Genomic DNA, 20,872 nt, shown 5'->3' on the forward strand with positions numbered 1-20,872 from the left:
TAATTGGTATTTTACGGTACATGCCTATAATGTCAATTATCTGAATGAAATAATAATACATATTAATTAGGAATATTAGTAATATTAGTAGCCTAGCTAATTTCGGGGGGGGGGGGGGGGTAATAAAACGTAGAGCTATATTACACATAAATGGGGATTATTATGATAGCCTAAACTAAATTTATGAAACTGCATTACAGCTTCACCCAAAGCCTGAGAAGGGTTGCAATCTTATATTCTATTGTATTCTAAAGTATTTTTTTCTATATATTGTATTCTCCATTCACTTTCCTGTCCCCGGTGCACAGAATCCTGCTTTAGGCCTGCTTTTCAAAAGCGCAAAGCGCTAAAAGTAGGCCAGGTCGGAAGATGGCTGGAAGATACGAGTACGCCGGTATTTAGCGCCGACACGCCCACTTTGGCGCATTCAGGGACTCCGCCACGCCCATTCGGCCTAAAGCGCATTTGGCAGCCTAAAGCCTATTGCTATTTTCCCGAAACAGGCGCAAGGCACGTTTTTTTGCGTTTAAGGCCCGTTTTAGCGCCGAAGGCCTGTGGGAGAATAGGGACCACTGACTCATACCATGCAGCTGCTGTGTGACCAGACACACTCCTGGTCTGTTAGAATAGACTCACTGACTCATACCATGCAGCTGCTGTGTGACCAGGCACACTCCTGGTCTGTTAGAATAGACTCACTGACTCAGGTCCCTGAGAACAATGTGCTTAAAAGGTTCTCAAATATCTGGGACCTGTTTTTGGCCTTAAAGCAGAGAAGATTGCAGTCCGCTGTCCAGGTGTTATACTGAGTTTTGCACCCCCGCCAGATAGCAGCAAAACGCATCCCCACCTAACGGGAACATTATTGTAATGATTTATACAGAAACATAACTGTTTAAAAATGATATAATTGTTTGGGTAGACGTGACTTCCCTGTTTAAGTTAATACAGCCCCAAAATATGGTGGCGATGCATGGTGGTGCGGGGAAGCATAACTCGTCACAAGAACGGGCGCAAACGCAGATTAGAGGCGTGCCAAATCATTTATGCATGGCGCAAACGGGATTTGGGCGGTGCTAACCACCAGAATTATTCACAGGTGTGGCCTGGCAATGCCTGGGGGTTACATCTATCAAACCAGATTCCCGTGTTGCTGCAGTAATAGCATGCTGTAATTCTTCCCATGCGTAATTTGGATAGGTGTAGGCCTATTGACTGTTATTATCCCTATCTCATAACGACACCATTAAAAACATTGAGTTTTGATGCAATTCTGGTTATTTTGTTGACTGGGGTGGGACAATAGAAACGTGTTTGCAGCGGGTAAACGGCAGAGACAAAAGAAAAGATTTGAGGATTTACAATGGACTCAATTAAAAATCGACTCGTGCCGAGGCTTGTGCCAGATCGGCTGTGATGCCAACGACCCTCCGGGTTATAGCAGGTGAAGGTGAGTAGCCTATTGCAAGTAGGCTACAATGTACAAGTTTTCTCAATTAATTTACCATAATCCCTCCTTGCAATGTGATCAAAGTTTCTCAGTGAATTATAGTTGATTGCCTCACCGAATAATCTGCTGGTTACCCAATTTTAGCAGCAGCTGCGCTGCTCGGAGATTATGGTGCGCTCCCAGCGCAGCGAGGTATTTAGCGCGTAAGAGGTCCTTTTCAAAGCTCTTAGCCCAAAGTAATTGTGCGCTGCTGAAGATAGGATAATGCCATCTATCCCTACATTTTAGCGCTGAAACGCCTGCTTTGGCATGTGGCACGCCTATGCCCAGTACAATTATAACAGGCATGCGCTTGTGCCCACCCCCAATTTGCATTGTGCACGCGTTAAACGAGCGCAAATGCTAAATTTGCGCTTGATACTACTGTATGGGCAGTGTCCCAATTAAATATCTTCTTAGTGAGTCTTTGGTCAGACATTCTCACAAGTCTATTCTATAGTCGAAGAATTTGAACTCTGTGTCTGATGCTTGGGGATTCCCAACCCATATCTCCACTAATGGCCAGAACTGAGGTGAATTTATGAACTCCTAGATGGCTCTGTGATGCACAGTGTTACAGCTTGTATGTTCACAGAAACCCCAAACACCAGAAGCATAGACAGACACAGGACAGACACATGAGTTATACAGGAGTTGTGTGTAAGTATGTATGTACCTCCTGAGCTTGAAAGCAAGCAAGTTTTTTCTTTTCTTTTGCAGTTTTAAGAATATCTCAGTTTAATTTAGCATTAGGATTAGACTGTTGTGATGTCATTATTTAGTTTTAACCATCAATAATTGTTCCTTTTCTCATCATTTCATTTCTCAGAGTAAATACTGTATATTTATTTCGAGATTTTGTCAATTATTTGTGCTGTTATGGTTATTATTAGCTTAGTTACTCACTTCTACACTAGCTTAGATTGTGTTAATTATGGATGGAATTATAGTGAAAATAGATTATCCCCCCTTTTTGCTGGGGACCCCCCTTTGAAAACCACTTGCTTATAGGCTACAACTGTTGTGAGAAGCTGGTGAATTGTTGCACATTCATTAAACATTCTGCATTATTTAAACAAACAAATTAGATGGATTAAACAGCTGTCATCTGGTGCATTTTAGGCCCAGGAGAAACAGAGTTGATCTGGGAATAATTTCTGGCTGAGCAATGCAATGCACCTCAAAATAAAGTAAGCTATTTACAGTTAGTTTGTCAGTAAAAGGTTTAATGAATAAATAAAACAAAACCACTCCGCTACTGTACTGTTGACAGTAGCTGTCGTAAAGACAGGGGGAGTGACTATCAGCTACAGCGTTATTTACCCCCTTCCCGACATGCTAGGTTGACATGCTTGGTCCCATAGATTCCTTATTTCTTCTACTTTCATATGGTATAAAGAGTATCACTCTAGCTTCAAAAATGAGCTCCCTGTCAGCCGTGGATTCACAGGCCAAATTCAGTTTAAAAATGTGAGAGTTTAAGGTCGCCGTTTTTATTTGGAAAAATGACAGGCTATGCAGCATGAAACATATTAATACGAAAAAATAGCGCTGCTTGGTGGACCATTTGCACGCCGGATTTACTAGAAGACCCGGATAACTTGAACTTCATTGACTTACTTGCACATCCATGCCGTCTGTAACCGCGTGCAGCCGAGACGTTGCAGTATCCCAGTGTTTGCGGAGATTTCAGTCTCCGCGCGTACCACCCGCTCTCAACTCGTGTTGTGGAAAGTCCTGTTGGCTCGCGCCTCGCGTAATACAATGCAACGACTGTGAGCTACTGCTTGATCAAAAGTAAATAAAAAGAAGAAGGGGGAAATATAGCTGCTACTGTCGTGTAAATCTATCTATTACTGTCAGGTCATCACATTAAAGTGGTAAAAGTCTGCAAAGTGAAAATCCAATAAACTTCTCTTCTTTTCAAAAGCAGATCCATGTCACCACCTCTAGGTGGCACCCTTAACCAATTATAGCCTACTCCATTTTCATCCGTAAATAAGGGCGTCCGTTTCAAACGGTGTAATCGTCACTGTCCACATACTTCCATCACGTTGGTATCATGTTAAGTAATACATCCACCAGTGGGCAGTAGAGAGTCAAATGCATGAGTGTGTGTGTGATTTTCCTCCGTTTCATGCGTATCCGTAAGCTTTCAGATGACGGACAGAAAACGGACGAAATGAACGCAGAGTACGGACATATATATATTATATAAAATCCCCCATCTCTTCTAAAAAATAAGGCAGGCTCATCCTCCCTTCCATACATTAATAACCTGCCCTGACACATATACTTATTTTCAATTTTATGACTAAGCATGACTGAGGCCCGTCCATATATTCCCCTGCATTTGGCGAGTTTGTCTATCTATGGACTACCAGGACAGCACACAGACCACAGACTCGCTGCTACCGCTGCTGCCTGCCCCAGCCTGCTTTTGCTGCTGCAACGTTCCTCCGCCGTGGGTGAATTCCTGTCACAACAACACAACAGTCAAGTGTGTGGAGACAACACTAAAAAGCATGCGCCCCGAGAGGGACCGCTCACGACCAGCTCTCTACTCTAAGTAAGTAGGCTATGGGCGGCTATGCTTTTTCCTTCTCTGTCCTACACACGTCTACTTCAGTCTCACATGACAACATACGTCTGCACGCTGGAAATCAGACCTGAGAGTAGATTATATAGGAGTGCGGCCAATCAGCGTGCAGGCGCTATTGTACCCAGGTGGTGCTAGTTAGTGTATAACTCCACCAATATTAAATTTGGTTCTACTATAATTTCGTTCCCTGAATTCCAGATATATGTATTTAGTTGCTAACATGTTGTAAAAATTGTCTTTAGGTCATGCTCTAACATTGTGCCAATGCTCATGCTTTTATCATCAAAGGCACAATTCCCTCAAATATTGCACATATCTGCATGCCGGGGTTAACCGGCATATATTTTGATCAAATGCATTTTAGGTAAGAATACATTTTAGAGACAGAAATAAAAAGATTTGCATGGCATCAAATGCATTTTCAAAATGTATTTTGAAGATCCCATCTATTCTAAATGTATTTGAAATGCATTGTGGCAAAAATAAATAATGTAAAATATATTTTGTTTCCATATGGGAGACATGTTGAGATGGGAATCGTTCTCCATGTGTGAATGTCTGTAACTTTTACTAAGATCTTCCAATGGATTCCTTCAACTCAGGTAAACTGTTGGTGTTTAGCTTAGTTTTGTTTTGTATGAATGTATTCAATACTACATCTCCAAATATATACGCTTTATTGTAACATGTTGACAGAAAAGAAATAATATCAAACATGAATATTTGTTAAAACAATGTACCAACAAAACATACAGACACAAAGTAATAATGAATGATACACTCACTATGAAACTGTGATGCACAGTCAGTTTTAAAGACATGTTGCATATCAGGGATTGACTGATATGGGGTATTCGAGGCCGATACAGATATTTTTCAGTATGTTTAAATCTCAGTACCTTTAAGGGTTAATTTGACAATTTTGGAAGTTGAGAAAAAAATTTAGTCGGTCAAAGTAACTATTTAAATCACCCCTGTGTGCTCAGTTTATCAAAAATAACTCTTATTTACAATTTAGATTTTCGTTTCGGAGATTTCTAACCTCGCGTCACCAGGCTCTTCTCGGCGACAAAGAGGAGATTTCCTCTGCGGGGCCTTTGACAGAGAGAGAGAGAGAGAGACAACTCTCTCTGCATTTCACTTGAATCCATTCCCAACACATACAACACCCCCGCTGCTGTCACTTCCTGAAACTCTTCGCTCTTAAATGTTAATATACTTGGCCAATACGTATCTATCATACAAAATAAAGCAAGTGGCCAAACGGTAATGTCTTCATTTAATGTAGAACGCAAAACATCGTTAAACCCACATTCCTGTGATAAAGTTAGCGTTTGAGTCGGCTTTAAAACGGAGGGTGGAGGTGGGAGGGACTATTTTATTTCGTGGAAGACTGATTTACAGTATGAATAACAGACATTTAGCCATTTAGATTGCTTTATTTATTATACATGGAAATATAAATGACTGGTCTTATTGTTTTGTTGGCAAGTGACCATGGTATAAGCGGGTTAATGCACTTCGAGGTGTACATTATCACTTTTTAAGGGACTTCGCGGAGGCAACCGTCCGAGGCGAGGTTCACGCCTCTCGCGTCGTCCCTTAAAAAGTGATAATGTACACCTCGTCGTGCATTAACCCTTACATATCAGCCACTGGAGCCACCTGATTAAACTTAATGTCACAGTGCCATCTAGTGGGAAAACGGTACATTTGGAAATAAATGTAAAATATTTCTTGTTTCTTTTAATTTTTAGAATAAGAAGTTGATTTTCTATATTTTGTTCTTTCCCTTAAAGTGTAAACCATTGTTGTAGTATTTTCATCAGTGACCATGTGGCTACTTTGTCTGAATGAAGGCAACATGTATCTCTTTGAGGATGATGTCCTTATAACTGACATGTGCTGTTGCTGTGCTGTTAACAATTGACCAATTAACAATCACCCTCATCCAATTCCTTCCTTTCTTCCCTCCTTCCCTCCTTTCTTTTTTTGCCTGTTTTTTTAGCAGAGGCTTCCTATCTGGAGGAAAGCCCATGGGAGCACAGGGAGAACATGCAAACTCCACACAGAAAGGCCCTTTTTGACGACCCCACCTGCATGGCAGTAGGCCCTGAGGACATGGGGATGGTCACATGACTGGTCACATGACCGCTAGAGGCCACTTAACGTTGAAACGGCTGCTTGTACAAACGATGTTGTGGGTCGTATCCAGTTGGAGGGCAGGCTGCTCCCCGTGTTCATGTGGGTTTCCTCCCACCACCAAAAAAGACATGTATGTTAGGGTTAATACTCCAGTCAGTGCCCCTGACCAAGGCAATGGCAAAAATAAGTTGGTCCCCTGGGCACTGCACTGCGGCTGCTCACTGCTCCTAGCTCTAGGAAGGTTCCTAGTAGAGGATGGGTCAAATGCAGAGGATGAATTTCCCCATGGGGATAAATAAAGGATAACTTAATTGTTTCTTAAAGACTTCCATGATGTTTATATAGCACGTCCAAGTCCTTTATATATAATCAAAAGAACAAGGGAAATCACGTTTTCAAATCAAATGGATGCACAAATACAGGCACAAATGCACAAATGCAGGCACACTCAGCTGGCACGGTGAAGCTGGCCAAAGACCACTGGCTGTCCACGTACTGACCAATGACAGGGCCCACCTTCCCAACACGAGCCAATGCAGAGCGTCGGTTCAGTTTGGTGTCTTTCGGTGCAAAGATGTGCACTGTGCCCTTGTCACTGGAGGCGCACAGGAAGGAGGAGTCATGGCTGAAGTGGATGCAGTAGAGAGTAGCCGGGTCAGTTCCCCTGCGTAGCTCCACCAGCTTGTCTCGACTTGTTGTGTCAAACAGGCGGATGAGGGTTCCTTTGCGGGAGGCCGATGCTGCCACACTCCCAGGTTGGTTCAGCGACACGCAGGCTATCTCACTCTGGTGTGCGTTGATGGTGAATGGGGCAGAGGATGTGCCAGGCTTGGCGTTGGACAAATCAACCAGCTGCAAGCTGCCACACTTGTGACCGGGAAAGATGAGCTGCTCTTTCTCCAGACTAGGACACACATCACACAGTCCTTTGGGGTTGTCTCTGGTGTCAAACTCAAACAGTTTCACGGGGCTGTCTGGAAAGCTGTACACATAGATCCTGTTTTTTAAAACAATGATAATCTTGTCATGCCTCATACGGACAGCTAGAACAGGCTTGGTGAAGGTAAACTCCAGCACCAGCTTGTCCTTAGGATCCCGTGCCTCCTGGGCATCATCCCAGACCAGCACAGATATCTCGGAGAACTTGGGATTGACTCCACCTCCAACTACAGCCAACAGGTTGGATCAATGCAGCATGGAGCACTGGGCAACACTGCCCACCTGCTCGTGGTCTAGGTGTCCTTTCTCCATCAGGGGTTCCACATTGTAGATCCTGACCCCAGTCTCCATGGCACAACAGAAACAACTCTGGTCCTGGTTGAACTGCAGACTGTTGACTCCTCTCTGGTGAGCCATGGCTACGAAACCGCTGTGCTGATATTGGCAAACTACAGCTTCAATGGGATCATAAGGACCCTTGACTTCTTCCCTCTGATCCTGAGATTTGTGACAAACATGAATATATGATGTAGGGCAATCTTTCAGAGGGTTGTCTTTGTCACCACATCAATTTTGTCGGTTAGGAAACGTCTCAGAAACCAGTCTTCAGATTTTTCCTCAATTTCTTTAGAGGAATCCTGACCTGAACTTCACTTTCCCCGTGTTGAATTTTGCCTTCCCCAAATAGCAGCCTCATCGCCATTTATGACATCACTGATGATGTCATGTCATCAGTGATGTCACTCAAACAATTGTGATGTCATCTGTGATTATGTCATCAGTGATGTCAAGCAATTGTGATGTCATCAGCACCGCTGGCCACCAGAGACTGATGACTCTGTTCCTCTGCATGTGTTCTTCCTTCTGTCTACTCCAGTTTAATCAAAGACCTTTCATTGCTAAGACCTGGCAGTCAATAGGTTGTTCCATTGCAACATCAGCACCAGTGGCCAAGCCCCCCCCCCCTTTCCCAGGAAGGTGCGGAAGTCTTTGTTTAAGCTGTAATTCCTCGAATGGCCACTTGGGGGATGGGGCAGTATAGGCAGATCTCCCCATGTTAAAATGCCCGTCTTTGTAACAGGATTAAACATCTTTCCAGTGAGGGGTGAAACACGGTTTTGGTCTATATAGCTAATTTCATCTTTTCATAACAACTGTAGGGGGGTCAATTGTTATATAGTCTCTTAGAACAGACGAGTTGGCTTCCGCAATTTTCAAATGCTTCCGCCATACCGTCTGTACTTCGTGGGGGAGAATCATGCACCAACCGGAATGGGAAGCAGAAAGGCGGGTCTTCCGCTCATTAGTCCAATCAGAATCCAATATGCCGGCAGAAAGGCGGGACTTCCGCTCATTAGTCCAATCAGAATCCAATATGCCGCATTCGCGTGTCGTGATTGGTCGGATTCCGTAGAACTTCCTTCCAGTCTGAAGGTTTTTTTCCCAACTTCCTTGTGCATGTTCTGGGGGTGTAACGTACAGACTGTATATAGCTGCATTCGCCAGATGTAGATGATACAGTCTGTTTTAAGAGACTAATTGTTATATAACTCACCCGTTTGGAGTAAAATAGATGATACAAAAGGGGGTGATTGACATATCGCCTGTCCAGTGATCACACAGCTTGCCGATCACGGACCAATAGTAGAGCTGTGGCTTTGGGAAACTCCCATCTCACATGAGGTGCGGAAGGACTCAACCCATTCCCTCCCACTCTGCTGATGAAAAATCAAGATGGTGACGGCCAACGTTTGAACTCCGCCAGGTAGAAGAAATTAAATTGGATAGCTATGTACATATTATTTATGTCTATGATCAGCACACAGCAAATCCACCATTGTGGAGAGATAGGCTACCTCTGATTGGCAGTAATGGTTCTTCTGATGGGCATTCTGCTGTGGACTGCTTTGTTGCAATTTGTTGGAAACAAACCTGAAGGCTGAGACACAGTCAAACCCAGCAGGGTTTAAAGCTGAAACAAAGCTGAGGGCTGAGACACAGTCAAACCCAGCAGGGTTTAAAGCTGAAACCAACCTGAGGGCTGAGACACAGTCAAACCCAGCAGGGTTTAAAGCTGAAACAAACCTGAGGGCTGAGACCAGTGTTGGGAAAGTTACTGAAAATTGGTAATTAGTTACAGTTACTAGTTACTTCTCTCAAAAGGTAATTTAATTACTTTAAAGTTACCAGTTACTTCAAAGTAATTAGTTACTAGGGAAAGTAACTTTTGCGTTACTTTTAAAAGTCCGCTTCGATTGTTATTAATGCACACATTATGTTAGTGTTGCTGTGCCACAGTGTGGCATTGAACCTTCGCTTATTGGGGAGGCTTATAGCCTATCAAGGTCATTAGCCTCTGGGGCTCTGGCTGCAGCTCTCTCCCCGGACTAGGTCTGAGGATCAGAAACTGGGTAATCCTCTGAAGTTGTCCGTTATTTTCATGTCCTAAAGTAACTAGTAACTAGCCCAGTTACTATTTTAGTAACTGTAACTGAGTTACTGAATTTGAAAAAGTAATTAGTTAGATTACTAGTTACTGAAAAAAGTAGTTAAGTTACAGTAACTAGTTACTTAGTAACTAATTACTCCCAACACTGGCTGAGACACAGTCAAACCCAGCAGGGTTTAAAGCTCAAGACAATCTGAAGACTGACATTTCTTCCAGGCAGATTTTAAGAGTGCAGGCTTTTTAGAGTGTCCGCTTTCCCCCCCCACCATGTGGTCGCTTGCTACGGCAGCGTAGAGCTGCCACACTGGTAAAATAAAATATGCTCAGTATCTCATTATAATGGGAAACGTTTCTTGTTATAACAAGATATTTTTCTCATTATAACGAGATATCACGTTAGAATGGCATCTTTTCTCATTATCATGACATACCAACTTTTCTCGTTATATCGAGAAACTTTTCTCGTTATATCGAGAAAAGTTTCTTGTTATATCGAGATATGCACTTTTCTCATAAGGATAATAAAAAAGGTCGACATGGTGAGAGCGTGAACAGGAAGGCTGCCCTGGTGACATGGTGACATGGTGAGAGCGTGAGCAGGAAGGCTGCCCTGGTGACATGGTGAGAGCGTGAGCAGGAAGGCTGCCCTGGTGACATGGTGAGAGTGTGAGCAGGAAGGCTGACATGGTGACATGGTGACATGGTGAGAGCGTGAGCAGGAAGGCTCACATGGTGACATGGTGAGAGTGTGAGCAGGAAGGCTGCCCTGGTGACATGGTGAGAGCGTGAGCAGGAAGGCTGCCCTGGTGACATGGTGAGAGCGTGAGCATGAAGGCTGCCCTGGTGACATGGTGACATGGTGACATGGTGAGAGCGTGAGCAGGAAGGCTGCCCTGGTGACATGGTGAGAGTGTGAGCAGGAAGGCTGCCCTGGTGACATGGTGAGAGCGTGAGCATGAAGGCTGCCCTGGTGACATGGTGACATGGTGACATGGTGAGAGCGTGAGCAGGAAGGCTGCCATGGTGACATGGTGAGAGTGTGAGCAGGAAGGCTGCCCTGGTGACATAGTGAGAGCGTGAGCAGGAAGGCTGCCCTGGTGACATGGTGACATGGTGACATGGTGAGAGCGTGAGCAGGAAGGCTGCCCTGGTGACATGGTGAGAGCGTGAGCAGGAAGGATGACATGGTGACATGGTGAGAGCGTGAGCAGGAAGGCTGCCATGGTGACATGGTGAGAGCGTGAGCAGGAAGGCTGACATGGTGACATGGTGAGAGCGTGAGCAGGAAGGCTGACATGGTGACATGGTGAGAGCGTGAGCAGGAAGGCTGACATGGTGACATGGTGAGAGCGTGAGCAGGAAGGCTGCCATGGTGACATGGTGACATGGTGAGAGCGTGAGCAGGAAGGCTGCCCTGGTGACATGGTGAGAGTGTGAGCAGGAAGGCTGCCCTGGTGACATGGTGACATGGTGACATGGTGACATGGTGAGAGCGTGAGCAGGAAGGCTGACATGGTGACATGGTGACATGGTGACATGGTGAGAGTGTGAGCAGGAAGGCTGACATGGTGACATGGTGAGAGCGTGAGCAGGAAGGCTGACATGGTGACATGGTGAGAGCGTGAGCACGAAGGCTGACATGGTGACATGGTGAGAGCGTGAGCAGGAAGGCTGACATGGTGACATGGTGACATGGTGACATGGTGAGAGTGTGAGCAGGAAGGCTGACATGGTGACATGGTGAGAGCGTGAGCAGGAAGGCTGACATGGTGACATGGTGAGAGCGTGAGCAGGAAGGCTGACATGGTGACATGGTGACATGGTGAGAGTGTGAGCAGGAAGGCTGACATGGTGACATGGTGAGAGTGTGAGCAGGAAGGCTGACATGGTGACATGGTGAGAGTGTGAGCAGGAAGGCTGACATGGTGACATGGTGACATGGTGAGAGCGTGAGCAGGAAGGCTGACATGGTGACATGGTGACATGGTGAGAGCGTGAGCAGGAAGGCTGACATGGTGACATGGTGAGAGTGTGAGCAGGAAGGCTGACATGGTGACATGGTGAGAGCGTGAGCAGGAAGGCTGACATGGTGACATGGTGAGAGTGTGAGCAGGAAGGCTGACATGGTGACATGGTGAGAGTGTGAGCAGGAAGGCTGCCCTGGTGACATGGTGACATGGTGACATGGTGAGAGTGTGAGCAGGAAGGCTGCCCTGGTGACATGGTGAGAGTGTGAGCAGGAAGGCTGCCCTGGTGACATGGTGACATGGTGACATGGTGACATGGTGAGAGTGTGAGCAGGAAGGCTGACATGGTGACATGGTGAGAGCGTGAGCAGGAAGGCTGCCCTGGTGACATGGTGACATGGTGAGAGCGTGAGCAGGAAGGCTGCCCTGGTGACATGGTGAGAGCGTGAGCAGGAAGGCTGCCCTGGTGACATGGTGACATGGTGACATGGTGAGAGTGTGAGCAGGAAGGCTGACATGGTGACATGGTGAGAGTGTGAGCAGGAAGGCTGCCCTGGTGACATGGTGAGAGTGTTTGCAGGAAGGCTGACATGGTGACATGGTGAGAGTGTGAGCAGGAAGGCTGCCCTGGTGACATGGTGAGAGCGTGAGCAGGAAGGCTGCCCTGGTGACATGGTGACATGGTGACATGGTGAGAGCGTGAGCAGGAAGGCTGACATGGTGACATGGTGAGAGCGTGAGCAGGAAGGCTGACATGGTGACATGGTGACATGGTGAGAGCGTGAGCAGGAAGGCTGACATGGTGACATGGTGAGAGCGTGAGCAGGAAGGCTGACATGGTGACATGGTGACATGGTGACATGGTGAGAGCGTGAGCAGGAAGGCTGACATGGTGACATGGTGAGAGCGTGAGCAGGAAGGCTGACCTGTGATGCACTGGCCCAGACCTTCCTCCAAATCTCACTAGCTCTGTTCCCAAGGATGGATTAGGAATGCTGAGGTCCTGCATGGGCACAAACACTTGGAGGCCCCCCTACATGCCGAGGTCCTGCATGGGCACAAACACTTGGAGGCCCCCCTACATGCCGAGGTCCTGCATGGGCACAAACACTTGGAGGCCCCCCTACATGCCGAGGTCCTGCATGGGCACAAACACTTGGAGGCCCCCCTACATGCCGAGGTCCTGCATGGGCACAAACACTTGGAGGGCCCCCTATATGGTACTTATATGATGGCCATCCCCAGGCTCATTTATGTCTCAAACTGTTGCAGCCATTTTTTAGTTGATGCCATTTTGTTACACAGAGTTGGTGCAAGATTGATAAAAAAAAGGTCAAGAATCCCTCCAAATACACCAAGACATTGAGGAAAACCATAGAAGAATTAATGCTGTGATTTTTGGTATCAATATCTTTTGACATTTGGAGATTTCTGTAAGAATTGCATTTTTCGGCAATTGGGTAGCGAGCAGCATACCCAATTTATGCAATTCCAAGACTGTTTAGGGGAAGTGGGCATGTCTGTAAAGTGGGAACTCGTGGGTAACCATAACCATTCTCACTCAGATGTCTTGAGAAGGGGGTCATCTCGCCATTCCGAAGTGTCGGCATTCCGATCATTGACTTCTATGCTTTCGGAGAGGCGGCCCTTTTTATCTCCAAAAAAGGTTTTGCCATTGCGAAAGATATTAGGTCCGCCTTTCCGACATAGCATCTTGAGTTATTTAGCCTACAGAGGTGGGAAAGGTTAGGTTTAGGCGTGGGGGGTGGCAGAGGTTAGGGTTAGGGTCTGCAGGAGGTTAGGTTTAGGCATGGGGGGTGGGAGAGGTTAGGTTTAGACGTGGGGGCTGGGAGAGGTTAGCTCCAGCCGGTCCCCCGGGTTAGGGTTAAGGTTCTTTCGCAATGGCGAGACAGATCTCCATTCCGACAATTTTGTCGGAATGCCGGTATTTCGGAGTGCCGACATTTCAGAATGCCGAGGTGTCCCCCTTGAGAAGAGAGCCCTTTGAAAATGGCCATGCCCATGCCAACATTTTACCTACATTTGGAGCGTAATTTAGCCACCTTAGCTTCCCGACAAGCTAGCATGACATGCTTAATAGCGATAGCTCACTACAGCCTGCGAAAGACAGAAAAAGCAGGATGAGACGACAGTTGGTGGGGTTTCCGAGGCCCCTACAGGTCAGAGGTCCCCGGTCACTGGCCCAATCGGCCCGGTGTATGTGTGTGTGTGTGTGTGTGTGTGTGTGTGTGTGTGTGTGCGTGCGTGAGAGACAGGTTTTGGAGAGGGACATCCATGCCATGCGTAATGTATCCAAGTCACGATTTCCAGAATACTGGTGCGCTCACAGGCGCAGTGGGGTTTTTAGGGCTAAGAGCTGTTTAAGACCTGATTTGTTTCCACACAGTAAATCACATGAATATTGTTTTGTTCTTATAAAAACATGGCAGTTTGGATTGGATATGTTCAGCTAAAGCTAATAACACACAGGTTATAAAGTCATGGCAGTTTGGATTGGATTATGTTCAGCTAAAGCCAATAACACACAGGCAACTTTTTGGAGCAACACTTTTACCAATAAGTGACTACAATAATTGAGTCATATAATAGCCTATGTGGGTCGGATAGCTGATTTGACAAAGACTTTGTATTGCCTACACTGTAGCCTTTGCTATATAATGAATTATGTGACAGTGACATTAGTAATGTCACATAATGCAACATTGTTTGGATCTTACCTGCAATTACCACTCATCACCATAGGTGTCACCCAGGAGAACAAAGCTGAAATCTTAGAGATTATCACTTTAAACTCAGAACAAAACAAAAAAAAAAACATCGCAAGTGACCCTAATCATCTTGGGTAGTATTAAGTTGTGTGGTGTGGTGTTATTTTATTTATTTTCTTAATTCCAGGTGACCCTATTTGAAATCCAGACGACCCCACTTAGGGCCGCGACCCTACGGTTGGGAACCACTGGCCTACAGTGTCGTGTGTTATGACACTAAAGGTAACATTTTGGGAAACATTGCTGCTTTAATCACTCAACAAAATGTCGCCAAATGTGAGACAATTTTGGTCTCCATTTGTTAGTTGTTGCTGGGAGGGTTGCCCAAACAATTGCCCCACTCACAGGATAAACTCAGCTTCCTGACTGGAAACATTTGTAAAGTCTGTAGTTCCAATAGACTGGTCCCTCTGCTGTCCAGACTGCTGTGTGTGTGTGTGTGTGTGTGTGTGTGTGTGTGTGTGTGTGTGTGTGTGTGTGTGTGTGTGTGTGTGTGTGTGTGTGTGTGTGTGTGTGTGTGTCTGTGTGTGTCTGTCTGTCTGTGTGTGTGTGTGTGTGTGTGTGTGTGTGTGTGTGTGTGTGTGTGTGTGTGTGTGTGTGTGTGTGTGTGTGTGTGTGATACAGAGTTACTGATACATTGGTGATATTGATCCCTGATCACTGAACTTCCCTCTGGCTGCTTTAGATCCTCTAAAGAGACATTGAGAGCCATTCTACCAGCGGCAAAAGCTGAGGAACTTGATGAGGCCTGGGGCCCTATCTTCCCAAAAGTGCTAATTTAGCGTTTGTGCTCGTTTAACGCCGTGCACAATGCAAATCTGGGGCGGAGACAAGAGCATGCCTGTGATAATTGTACTGGGCATAGGCTGCCACATGCCAAAGCAGGCGTTTCAGCGCTAAAATGTGGGGATGGATGGCATTATCCTATCATCAGCAGCGCGCAATTACTTTGCGCTAAGAGCTTTGAAGAGGACCGTTTACGCGCAAATACCTCGCTGCGCTGGGAGTGCATCGTAATCTCCGTGCAGCGCAGCGTATTGCAAAAAATAATTTCTTTTGGATGTCATTACGCACAGCCTTGCCACACCAATACATCAAATTATGCTGCTAAAATTAGGTATTAGCAAATAATTCAGTGAGGCAATCAACTATAACTCACTGAGAAACTTTGATCACATCGCAAAGAGGGAAATTAATTGAGAAAACTTGTTGGACAATGGCCATAGGCTATTTACCTTCATGAGCCGGAGGGTCGTTGGCACCACAGTAGAGAGCTGCGCGGGCCTGAAATTTCGGCCCGAGCCCTCCCCGGCCCGTGACATGCAGACCCGTGCCCGGTCCGGCCTGGAGGAGTTATACAATTAATTGGCCCGAGCCCGTTGCGAGGCCCGAAGCCAATATTACGATATAATGACACATCTCTCTCCCTCTCTGTTCCGCGTGCTGCGTCGCCGCGCGGCCGTCCTGCGCAGCCTCTCTCTGTCTGTCTCTCTATTTGACTCTCTCTCTCTCTCTGTGTTCGGGAGCTGTCCGCTCGCTGTACATGGACGGACACGGCACAAACGGCTTGTTTTTTCTCTCTATCTCTCTTCGGGAGCTGTCTACAGCTACTAACGTCACGTGAGGGTCTGTGTGTGACTGTGTGGCTGGGGGAGTATCTGTGCACTCCTCCTCTTTGTCTTTGCTGTGTCAAATCAAGCGAGTACGCTAATACAACATTATTTAATTGAATTATTGAAACGGCCCGACCCCGGCCGGCCCGGACCTATTAATTTAAAAAAAACAAAAAACAAGCCCGGCCTCGGCCCGTTTTGGTCGGCCCGAGGGGCCCGTGAGGGTACCCTCGGGTTTGCAGCTCTCTACACCACAGACGATCTGTCAATAAGCTCTCTCTGTCCTCGCACGAGTGAGTACACTCTATTACGCATGGAGAGAATTACAGCATATTGCATGCCTCGTGCAAACAGCCATTGCGAGACGGGAATCTGATTTGATTTTGATTGACATAATGCCCAGGATTGCCTGGCCACACCGTGAATAATTCTGGTAGTTAATACCGCCCAAATCAAATTTTGGGGATTTTGGCACGGCTCTAATTTGCGTCTGCGACACGTGCCGTGCACGTTTTCGCATGCCCGCCAAGAATTGCATCCCCAACATATTTCGGGGCTGTTTTAACTTAGAAATCAGGGAGGTCACGTCTACCAGACAATTATATCACTTTTAAACAGTTACATTTCTGTATAAATCATTACAACATGCTCCCGTGAGGTGGGGATGCTGCCGGCGCTGGGGTGCAAAACTCGCCATAACACCTGGACACTGGCGCAAGGTGGACTGCTATCTTCCCTGCCTTAAAGGCCCAATCCGTCAAAACTCACTATTACTGACGCCGGTGGCCGTTAGTGTAACTGCAGGCAGCGTGTGAACGAGCTGACGCGCGGGCACCATACTCGCACGCGCACAAGCAGTTGCCTGGCAACAGCAGAGCTGTTCGTTGCTTTGTAACGTTAACTCATAAAAGTCACTTGAAAACGGCAACCTGGACAATTTATCGGTCAGATCAGCCTCGAGATGCCCAGGAAGGATTCTGGATGAATTAGGGGACGTTATTGTGGCATGTTTGGTCGTGTTTTGGCTTGCGTTGGCTGCGGGCAAGTCGATACTCATGTTAGCAAAAGCAAGGAAATAGCCTGCTCCCCCTGTATGTACGGTAATGCCTGGAGTTGACCAAACTGAACAATCAAACAATGTTTCATAAGCATAACAGTAACGTTAGGCATATTTAGGACTGTTAAATTCATTATCCACACAAGACGGTAACATTATTAGTGGGGCTGGTGGTAATTTCTATAAATGTAAATTAATATTAGTTAGCCGCGATTAGCATCAAGCTAACATTACTAGTATGTGCAGTCCCACTGCAGTCAGAGCCTGCTGGCTGCGGGAAGTGGATACTCATGTTAGCACAAGCCAGGAAATAGCCTGCTCCCCCTCTATGTACGGTAGCCTACCGTCAAACAATGTACCGTAAGCATAACAGACAGTAGGCTAACGTTAGGCATATTTCCGACTGTTAGATTCATTATCAACACAAGACAGTAACGTTATTAGTGGGGCTGGTGGTAATTTCTATAAATATAGCTAAATCTATTAGTTAGCCGCGTATAGCATCAAGCTAACGAATCACCACCGCAGCTAAATGCAGTCAAACAATAATGTTCCATGACCATAACCATAACGGTAGTAACGTTAGGGTTGCATTACTTCACACAAGACGGTAATGTTAGCAGAGTTTCTGACCAGGTGGTCAGATACTTGTACTACGGAGTGACAGTAAAAATCTTGAATCTTGAAAATCCATTAGCAAGCAGCTAACGTTATCTGGTCAAAACCACATTACAGTAGCTACAAGCAGCAAGTTCCCTTCATGAACCGAAAACACAGTCCTGACTCTAGTTTCCCCCCGATGTCGGTCATATTGCTGTTGTCTGGCCAGACGGGCTTCATTAGATAAATATTTATTTATTTAGTCTGGACTTTTTCTGGAGTCTGTGTTTGTTGTTTCCTTTAGCTAGCAGCTAGCGACGAGCGTAACGTTAAAAGCTACTTCAGCCATTTCCTGTTAGCGTCTAGGACAAGAGACAAGCTCGACGTGCACGCGCGAGACGTCACATCCTCTAGCTGTGGCGGGAGATGCTATCCACTTCGAAACTGCGGTTTTCCATGTATCTTCTGAACGGCTGGTCGGAGAGAAACGCCCCTGGTCGCCATTTTTAAGTGACGTCAAGGCGCATTCACTCAGTGCCAATAATAAACACTTTGTGCACATTTATTTCTCGCCAAAACCAACGGAATGGGCCTTTAAGGCACGCGCAAACAGGTTGCGCAAGCGCTAATAGGGGATAGCGCCTGTCGGAAGATAGTGCCCCTGGTGTGTTGAGCAGGCAAACGGATCTTTTTGTGTGTGACAATTTTTGTATTGGTTTTTCAACATGTAGCCTACATTTGCAAATTATACACACAAATATAAAACTTTTTTTTTTAGAAAAATAGCCCCGGCCCCCAGATCTAGTCATTTGTCATTGATGTTTTAATGTGACAGTTGATCAGAAATGCAACAATTTGCTTCCTCTCTGTGTGCTATAGAAGGAAGAGAGATAACTCACAACATTCAGATTTTGCATTGAGGCTAGATTGGGGCTAGACTTTGGGGACAGTTCTATTGAAGTGAATGGGTAAGTAACTCCCCTGTAAGTGATGTTTGTGTAGATGGGCCATTGTATTTAATTTGTTTATTTGTTTATTTGTTTATTAAAAGGATCCCCATTAGCTGGACGCCTTGGCGTCGAGCTAGTCTTCCTGGGGTCCATGACAGACAAACATAGAACATTAAAACATTCAAATCATTAGTAAAATCATATCAATACATTAGAAACATTAGAAACATACATTAGAAACATAGCCTACATTAGAAACATCAATACTTTCATAACATTAAAATTACATTAAAATATAGCAGTCCTACGGTCATGTCAAAACATTCATAATCAAAACACTGGAAACAATTACTACCACATATTTGGTTGGTCCTGCAGGTGTGATCGTAGGCTTCTCTTAAAGCAAGCCAGTCCACTGATTAAAGAAATGTTTCCTGGAAGATTATTCCACATCTTCACAGCCCTATAATTTAAAGCTCTTTTTAAGCTGTTTGACCTTGGAAGGGGAAGGGTCATCTGCCCCCTGCTGGCCGCTCTAGTAGCGTGCAGGTGAGTCTCAGCACTGTAGACAATTGTTCTAGAAATAAATCCAGGTATCTGAGTGTTGATGACTTTGTGAAAAAACACAAGTGTGTTGGATGTCAGTCTTTTCTCCACACAAAACCATCTTAGCTTTCTATGCATTTCGGCAACATTGGTCCTCGAGGAGCAACTTAGTGCAAGTCTAGCTCCCTTGTTTTGAGTTATTTGTAACTTCCTTATGAGGCCCCTTGATGCAGATGACCACACACCAGAACAATAGTCTAAATGACAAAGAACCAAGGAGGAAACAATCTGATTAAACAAAACAGAAGGAAGAAAATGAGCACACTTTCTCGCAGCAGCGACTGCCGCTCCCATTTTGCGGACAATATTGTTAACATGGTCAGACCAGGACAATGCACTGTCTAGCCAAATACCCAGTAGCTTTGCCTTTTTCACTTGTTGGATAGGGTGACCCTCTATGATTAGATTAAGTTTCGGATCTCGAGCTAGCTTTAGCTTTGATCCAAATACCATTGTAACAGTCTTAGATGGATTCAGTAAGAGCTTGTTTGTTTTAACCCAAAGATATATGCAATTCAGCTCCCTCGTCAGAACCTGCTTGAGCTCTGTGCATGTGGGGGAAGCATAATAAAGGGTAGAGTCATCCGCATACATGGTCAGAGACGCCTCTTTAACTGCCAATGGCATATCGTTTGTAAAAATTGAGTAGAGGAGAGGGCCGAGGCAACTCCCCTGTGGAATTCCGCAGTTTAAATCCCTACTTTTTGATAAAGAGCCATTAAAAAAGCATCTCTGTGACCTGGATGTCAGGTAGCTCCTCATCCATGAGATGGCAGAGGGTCTGAACCCATAGTGTGTCAGTTTATCGATTAAAAGGTCATGATCTATCAAATCAAAAGCAGCACTAAAATCAAGCATAACTGCGCCAACAAGCATAGATTTGTCAATTGATGCCAGCCAACTATCAGTCATTTGAAGCATGGCAGTACAGGTTGAATGACCCGCCCTGTATGCATGTTGAAATTCAGTAGTAAGACTGTTTTCACTGAAGTATAGCTGAATTTGCTCGTAGACAATCTTTTCTAATAATTTGCTAAGTACAGGTAAAATGCTGATCGGTCTACTATTTGGACCATTTAACGGTAATTTTTTGTCCTTGGGAAGAGGTAAAATTTTCCCTTCCTTCCATAATGCTGGGCAGACCCCACTAACTAGACATCTGTTTAAGATGTGGCAAACAGGCTTGGCAATGTGTTGTGCTGATATTTTCAACAGTTTACTGTCTAGAAGGTCTGTACCTGCTGACCCATACAGTGGAAGGGCATTTAACAATATTTCCACCTTTCTGACATCCACCTGAATAAACTCAAAACTGCAACATTTGTCTTTTATGATTTCCTCTTTGATTAATTTTTCAGAATTAGAGATGACAGTGTTGTCCATGCTCTCTCTCACCTTGGTAACTTTATCAACAAAGAAATCATTAAAATAATTGGAAATATCTAGTGGCTTGGTCAAATAGGCACCTTCAACTTCAATGAAAGAGGCCTGACCTTTCCCTTTGCCCATTATTTCATTTAGAACGTTCCATAACTGTTTGCTGTCCTTACCACAATCAGTTATTCTCTGTTGGTAGTATGTCTTCTTGAGCAGTATTCTGCCATGTGACCTGTATGCAGAATATAAATTATATTATATAGGGAGACATTTATTTTTTGTATCATTT

At 45.3% G+C, this 20,872-nt stretch overlaps 1 pseudogene across 1 annotated transcript; it reads right to left on the reverse strand.

Moving 5' to 3' along the window:
• Nucleotides 1-3,866: 3,866 nt before the first annotated feature.
• Nucleotides 3,867-7,592, reverse strand: LOC310777994 (WD repeat domain phosphoinositide-interacting protein 4 pseudogene; annotated as a pseudogene). Its single transcript has 2 exons — nucleotides 6,657-7,592; nucleotides 3,867-3,965 (listed from the first exon to the last, which is right to left on the reverse strand). The product of its transcript is annotated as a WD repeat domain phosphoinositide-interacting protein 4 pseudogene (transcript).
• Between the last annotated feature and the right edge of the window lie 13,280 nt (nucleotides 7,593-20,872).

The sequence above is a fragment of the Poromitra crassiceps genome (assembly GCF_964638095.1).
Source record: "Poromitra crassiceps genome assembly, chromosome: 6".
NCBI lineage: Eukaryota > Metazoa > Chordata > Actinopteri > Beryciformes > Melamphaidae > Poromitra > Poromitra crassiceps.